The sequence below is a fragment of the Papio anubis genome, chromosome 17 (assembly GCF_008728515.1).
Source record: "Papio anubis isolate 15944 chromosome 17, Panubis1.0, whole genome shotgun sequence".
NCBI lineage: Eukaryota > Metazoa > Chordata > Mammalia > Primates > Cercopithecidae > Papio > Papio anubis.
In genome coordinates this window covers 28,950,477-28,957,350 of record NC_044992.1, presented here as the reverse complement: position 1 = coordinate 28,957,350, position 6,874 = coordinate 28,950,477, and the positions used below count along the sequence as shown (strand labels likewise).

Sequence of the window (6,874 nt, the reverse complement as noted above, 5' to 3'; positions counted from 1 at the left end):
AGTCAGCCTGGAGGGAAGAGAGCAGGTCACACTCACCTGATTCTGATGAATCAGCTGGCCTGCGTTATGCCTCTCAGGTAGAAAACCTTCGAGTCCACAAAACTGGTCCCAGATACCACTGTGCGTGTGTAGCTGATACCACTGTGCGTGTGTAACTGCCGTAGAACACAGAGGCAGGCCGGAGAGCGGATTGGTGCTAAACAGCAGTAGAACACAGAGGCAGGCCTGAGAGCGGATTGGTGCTAAGCACCAGTGACATTCTGAGGTCATGGCACGCATCACAGTGGGGCCTTGCCCGGGTCAGCAGGGCCCAGAGATAGGGTCCTCCACTGCCTGAGGCGGCCACATGCCTGCCTGCAACGTGTTTGTGTGCATGCGTGCACACCTGTACATGGGTAAACACATCTGTGCACGTGTGTGTGCCTTCTCTGGCCAGGCCTGGCTGCCCCACTCATGTGTGCACCCAGTTCCTCATCACTGTCACCCCCAAGGCCGAGGACCAGTATCAGAGCATCCACGGGTGTTCCCTAACCTCAGCCCTCCTCGCCCAGGGTGGTCTGGGACACACATAAGGGTGGAGGGAAGTGACCAGTGCTGTTGAATCTCAGAATACAAATGCTAATACTATTACTTAATGGTTTTTTCGTGTCTCTAATGGTATCTTTTTTTAAATTTCTGATATTTTAACTGGGTATTTCTCTCCATGACCCTTGAATGTTCTACCTAGAGGATCCTATGGGGAAAGTGCCAGGCACACAGTAGGGCCTCACTCTATTCCAGACACGTTATCTAAAATCTGGTTCATCTGTCCTTCCTGCCAGGGCCTAGGGGATGCCAAATTCCAGGGTCCAGAAAGAGTTTGGGATAAAATGAAGCTTCAAGGGGTGAACTTTGACCGGGGCTGAGTCTGCCTGTGTCATTCAAACGGAGTCTCAAGTCCGGAGACAGGGCGTCCAGATGCCCCAATGCAGGGACCTCTGATTGACACCTGCTCCCCTGTACTCATTAGCAACCTCACCCATCCTACTCTCAAAGCACACTTGGCCCTCATATCCAGGAGCTCTGCATCTGTGGGTTCAGCAACAGCAGATGGAAAATATTCAGAAAATAAATTGCATGGTTATGTCTCTACTGAACATGTGCAGACTTTGTTCTTGTCATCATTCCCTAAAGAATACAGTATCACAACCATTTATGTAGCATCTGCATTGTATTACATATCATAAATAACCTAGTAATGGTCTATGTCTATTGGAGGATGTGCATAGCTTTTATGTAAATACTAGGCCACGTTATATCAGGGACTTGAGCATCCATGGATTTTGGCATCCCCGGGACCCTAGAACTAATCCTTCATGGATACCAAGGGACAATTGTATGAACTCACTCAGGAAGGCTGCTCATTGGAGGAAGGGCCCAGTTCAGTACAGACAGGGACATCATCCCTGGACTACTGTCCATCCATCCATCCATCCATTCATCCATTGGCACTACCCTCTAGGACTGTCCCGGTCACAGCCCTAGCAAGTGGAGACATTAAAAAAGACTGGCTCATGTTGTCCAGCTTTGAGGTCTTGGAAGAAGTTGCACCAGTGTGAGAATAGGGGGGTCAGTTTCCTCCAGGATCCAAAGAGCATATCAGGGCCCCTTGGGGTGAGGAAAGGAGCGCAGCCTCTCCAGTAGCCACATGGGCTGCAGTAGGATGGGGCTGGGGCTGGCCCTGTTTATCACTTGACCCTCATCAGGGGAACAGAAAGACCAGGGGGCAGAGGAGGAACATGGGGCAGCTGGTTGCCTAAGCAGAAGGCACCTCAGGGAAGGGATTTTAGTTTGTTTTCACACTGCTGCAAAGAAATGCTTGAGGCCGGGCGTGGTGGTTCACACCTGTAATCTCAGTACTTTGGGAGGCTTAGAGGTGGATCACCTGAGGTCAGGAGTTCAAGACCAGCCTGGCCAACATGGTGAAACCCCGTCTCAACTAAAAATACAAAAAAAGCTAGCTGGACGTGGTGGCGGGCGCCTGTAATCCCACCTACTTCGGGAGGCTGAGGCAGGAGAATCCCTTGAACCTGGGTGGCAGAGGTTGCAGTGAGCCTAGATGGTGCCATTGCACTCCAGCCGCGGTGACAAGATTGAAACTCTGTTAAAAAAAAAAAAATACTTGAGACTGAGTAGTTTTTAAAGGAAAGAGGTTTAATTGACTCACAGTTTAGGGAACTTACAATTATGGCAGAAGGCGAAGGGGAAGCAACACCTTCTTCACAAGGCGGCAGGAGGGAGTGAGTGGAGAATGAGGAAGTGCCACACTTTGAAACCATCAGCTCTCCTGAGGACTCCCTCACTCTCAGGGGAGCAGCATAGGGGAAAACTGTCCCCAGATCCAATCCCCTCCCACCAGGTTCCTCCCTTGACACAGGAGGGATGAGTTTTGGGTGGGGACACAGATCCAAACCTATCAGGGTCTCAGCCTGTCTTGCAGCTCCCCGGGGCTGAGGCTGAGTACAGATCTGCTGGCCCTGCTCTACAGCACCGGGGGCTCTGCCTGTGCGCCCCCATCTGCTGCTTCCTGGGGTGGTGGCTGCTTCCTCAAGAAGAGGTTGGATCTGCTCTCCTACCCACCCCTCTCCATGACCCTGTGGAGCCCTGGCCACATCCTCCCAGGGTAAGGGCAGGAAACTGGGCTCCTTGCCCTTCTTGTTGCTTGGGTGACCATCCTGGGGTCATTCGTAGGCCTCATCACTGTTCCTCCTTCTAAATGGAGAGCATTTTGGCAAATCTTCCCGGCAGAGGCCGGGGGCTCATCCCTGTTATTTGTTCTAGCTTGGTAAAGCCAGGTGAAGACACCTGGGCAAGCAGAAAGTAGAGTGGCCCCCAGGAAGGGTGGGTGGAGGGCGCTGGCCTTTGGACTTGCCTGGACCGGGATGGGAAGGGGGAAGTTTACCAGGAAGTAGAGCTCTCAGGGCTGTGGTTAGGAGGAGATGGTAATGCTGGTGGGGTGATGGGGCTGTGGCTGGTTTGGGGTGGAGGATCAGTGACAGCCAAGGTTTGTCAGCCTGCAGAGGGGTGACTGACATGGACTCGGGGCTGAGGAGTCCAGTGGTTGCCCTTAGTTCTTGGATCCTCGGAGACTTCTGGAGCCTGGATCTGGGCAGCCTAGGGGTGGAGGTGGTGAGAGGCAGGGGTAGGGGTGAGAGGGGAGGCCTTGCATGACAAGGTGCAGGGCAGGAAGCCAGCCAGGGACTGGTGTGCAGTGGCTGCTCCCATCCCCATTCCCACGCCAAAACCCACCCCTATCCCCACCCTGGTGCAGGGTCTGTCCTGGGCAGGTGTCCTCTGGCCTCAGCAGATCCCAAGCTGGAAGCTGGCAGCCACACAGGGATGTCACTTGTACCAGCTTTGTCCTGCACTTTGCTTCCTGAAGTGTGAGGCGCCTGCCCAGGAGAGCATGAGCACACCCCACACCTCTCATTCTGAGGATGCTGGGAGGTGGGGGACTGAGGTCCTGCAGCCCTGTGCTTGTGCCGTGAAAATTAGCCTAGGAGTCCCGTGTCCACCCATCCATGTGGATTCCCAGGAGCATGAACAGTGGCATGCAGCGAGATGAGGAGGGAGACAGAAGTGGAAAAGAAGGAGAGAGAAAGAAAGATGGGGAGAAGGGAGTGAGAGAGAGGAAGAGAGATGGCGAGAGAGACAGAGGAGGCTGAGAGGATAAGGAGCGAGAGAGATGGGGAGAGAGACACAAAATGCAAAGAGACAGAGAGAAACGTGCATGAGTAGGAGGTCGAGTTCCTCTTGATGCCAGTTCCCAGTGAAAACTGTAGGTCACCATCACCTAACCACACATGCAATAAATCTTCTGCCTGCTGCTTAGAGCCCTGAGAACCCCTTCTCGTGGAGCATAAAACCTTTGGCTGCAGCCCTTCCTCACTGCAATTTTGTTGTGTCTTCCGGTGAACCCTGATGTCTTGTCTATTGCCTTCCTGGGCTCAAGGATCCACCAAAAACTGATGCCTCTTTTGGGAGGAATTGCAGTGCCTTCAACTCGCTAAGCTCCCCAGGATGCTTGCGCACTTGGCTTGGGCCCTAAGCATCCGGGGACATGCTGGGGCTCTGCTTCTCTCTTTCAGTAAGGCGAACTAAGAAAGAGACTGAAGCATGGTCTGTGGAGAAGGCACTTGTGCAAACACCAGGAGAACAAGAGGCCTGAGTTGTCTTCCTTTCTCCTAAAAGCATGCATTCCTGGCTAGGAGCGGTGGCTCAGGCCTGTAATCCCAGCACTTTAGAAGGCCAAGTTGGGTGGATCACCTGAGATCGGGAGCTCAAGACCAGCCTGACCAACATGGAGAAACCCCATGTCCACTAAAAATAGAAAATTAGCCAGGTATGGTGGCGCATGCCTGTAATCCCAGCTACTCAGGTGGCTGAGGCAGGAGAATTGCTTGAACCCAGGAGGCGGAGGTTGCAGAGAGCTGAGATTGCGCCATTGAACTCCAGCCTGGGCGACGAGTGGAACTCCATCTCAAAAAAAACCAGAAAAAACCATGCATTCCCTCCCAGGCCACCCTAGTGAGGGCATGAAGCACAGCATGTGTGTGTGACTGTGTGTGCATGTGTGTGTGCAGGTATATGCACATCTATGTATGTGCATGTGTGTGTGCATGTGTGTGCGTGTTTGTGTGTTGCAGGGGTTTACAGTGGACAGGATGTCAGAGGGCAGCTGCAGCTCCAAGCTGCAAGTCTCTGACAGAATGCTTAACGTTCCCTGGACCACAACATGAGAGTGTTTTCATTTGCACCCAGTTTTATTATCATTTAAATCTGTATTTTTTTGTAGCGTGTAAACCTTAAGTTGCTTAACTATTCCTTGAAGCATTTACACCAGTGGTTCCCAATCTTTTTGCTACCTGAGACTAGTTTTCTTGAAGACAACTATTCCACGGACCTGCAAGGAGGGGAAGGGATGATGTGGAGATGATTCAAGCCCATTATTTATTGTGTGCTTCATTTCTGTATTATTTCACTGTCATATATAATGAAATAATTACACAATTCACCATAATATAGAATCGGTGGGCCACAGGCTTGTTTCCTGTAACTGCATGGTCCCCATCTGGGGTGATGGGAGACAGTCACAGATCATCCAGGCGTGGGTTCTCATAAAGGAGCAAGTAGTCCCTAGATCCTGGCATGCACAGCTCACAGTAGGGTTCAGCTCCTATGAGAAGCAGCTCATCTGACAGCAGAGGCAGAGCTCATGCTGATGTCTTGGGATGGGGCGGCTGTTTCTACAGATGGGGTTTTGCTTTCGCCCTGGCTGGCTGCTCACCTCCTGCTGTGCAGCCTGGTTCCTAACAGGTGGGGACCCTGATTTACCCAGCAAGATAGATACATTATTATGTCAATTGAAATTATTCACCCTGCATCACCCAAGTGCCTTGCATACCTTACCCGAGGGTCCGTAGTGCACTTTGGGAGCTGGGCAGTAAGCCTGGAGCTCCGTTGCGCATTCCATCCCCTTCACCATCTGTGGGCTAACAGGCTCGTTAGTTTCCTAGGGCTGTTTTACAGGACCACAGGCTGGGCACCCTCAACAACAGAATGTTACTGTCTCACAGTCCTGGAGGCCATGAGTCCAAGATCGAGGTGTCCATGGGGTGGGTCCCTCTGAGGCTGTACCCGGGAAGTATGTTCAGGCTGTCTCCTGATCGTGGGTGGCGTCTTCTTCCTGTGACTCTTCATTAAGGGTGATTCTGGTGAGGGGCTCGAAGGGGAGACTTGGACAGAATGTTGGTGGGCTCAAAGCTGTCAGTGGAAACCAGAGGGTAAGCAGGATACCATCCATGCCCAGAGGGCTTTCTAGGGGACACAGCTGTCTGAGCAGCAGCCATTCCCAACAGGTTTCTTCCTGGAAAGCCGAGGCAGCAGCGGGGCTGGGCCCTCTACGATTTGTTTAGTGACCTGATTATGTGGGAGGCCTGGAGCGGGTGGTTGGGGGCAGGAGTGGCAGCCACCTCATTACATCTCACTTCCCAGGCCCTGCCCTCAGCCTCCTGACCAGGCCCTGGCCTGGTTCTCAATCACCCTGTGTCCCAGTGGGTGCTTCAGACCACTCACTGACCAAGTGAGGACTGTTGGAGGAATTTACAGAGTGCTGTGTTTGTGACACGAGAATGTGTGCACAGACTGTGCCCACAGTGTCCTTGCACAGTTGAGCATGTACATATTGCTGCCCGTGTGTAGGCAGTCTGTCTACACATGCCTAGGAATGTGACTCCGTGTCCTGGTAGATGGGGAAGGAGAGAGGGAGTTGTGCCCAGGGCCCTAATTACTTCTGTGGGGTGGTGCATGTTTATGCGTCTTGTTAGGGTGCCCAGAGGGGTATGCAAAGATTCTGCCCTGGGTGCCCTTGATCCACGTGTGTGTGTGTGTGTGTGTGCAATGCGCACATTAGGGAGTGTACTGTGTTACAGCTCTTAATTCTGTATGTGTGCATGTGTTTGTGTGTGTGTGTGTATGTACAGGTGTGAGTGGGCGCTTCCACTACGTGCCCTGCACCCAATGAGCACTTGCATTGTCCTTGCACACCTGCGTGTGTCCCGTGAGTGAACCTTGGAGCCCAGCATGTGCTGCCACCTGGAGGAACGATGTGAGTGTGTGTGTGTTCTGCGGGTCCCTGTCCTGCTGGCTCCCCACTTGGCCGGTGCGCGCGTGGGGGTCCCAGGCAAGGCGTGCCCTCAGTGTGAGTGCGAGTGAGTGTGGCCCCCACTCAGCTCTCTCTGCTCTGTGCTGCCTGCGCAGCCCGCACTCATCCTGCGTGGTTGCTGCTGGGTGACGCCAGCGAAGCTCACCCTGCTGGTTACAGCGGGTGGTTTGC

The 6,874-nt window shown here is 53.1% G+C and overlaps 1 long non-coding RNA gene across 1 annotated transcript; it reads left to right on the top strand.

The window, feature by feature from the left end:
- The first annotated feature begins 220 nt into the window (after positions 1-220).
- LOC116270995 lies at positions 221-1,136 on the top strand. The gene is made up of 2 exons (XR_004179301.1): positions 221-657; positions 822-1,136. It is a non-coding gene; the product is annotated as an uncharacterized LOC116270995 (long non-coding RNA).
- The last annotated feature ends 5,738 nt before the right edge of the window (positions 1,137-6,874 follow it).